This window comes from Aptenodytes forsteri, unplaced genomic scaffold (genome assembly GCF_000699145.1).
Source record: "Aptenodytes forsteri isolate BGI_AS27 unplaced genomic scaffold, ASM69914v1 Scaffold337, whole genome shotgun sequence".
Classification (NCBI taxonomy): Eukaryota; Metazoa; Chordata; class Aves; order Sphenisciformes; family Spheniscidae; genus Aptenodytes; species Aptenodytes forsteri.
The window spans coordinates 3,671-3,911 of NW_008794889.1; the positions used below are offsets into that span (position 1 = coordinate 3,671).

General features: G+C 69.7%; 1 protein-coding gene across 1 annotated transcript in view; it reads right to left on the reverse strand.

Annotated features, from left to right (window-relative positions):
- LOC103895475 (zinc finger protein 850) overlaps window positions 1-241 on the reverse strand; it is a gene marked incomplete at both ends in the record, with an annotated part of 29,788 nt that overhangs the window by 1,916 nt on the left and 27,631 nt on the right. The gene's annotated exons all lie outside the window — the stretch shown is intronic.

Genomic DNA, 241 nt, shown 5'->3' on the forward strand with positions numbered 1-241 from the left:
GGAGGGCGTAGTGTGACGGCTCCGTGTCCGGACGGAGACCGGCGAGGAACGGCGTCCCTCAGGGCTCCGTACCGGGGACCGGTACTGCTCCGCGTCTTCCTCAGCCCCGTAGACGGTGGGATCGAGGGCACCCTCGGCAAGTTTGCGGATGACGACCCCCCCCTGCCCCGAGCCGAGTGGGGCGGTTGATGCTCCAGAGGGAAGGGAACCATCCAGAGGGACCCGGACAGGCTGGAGGGGG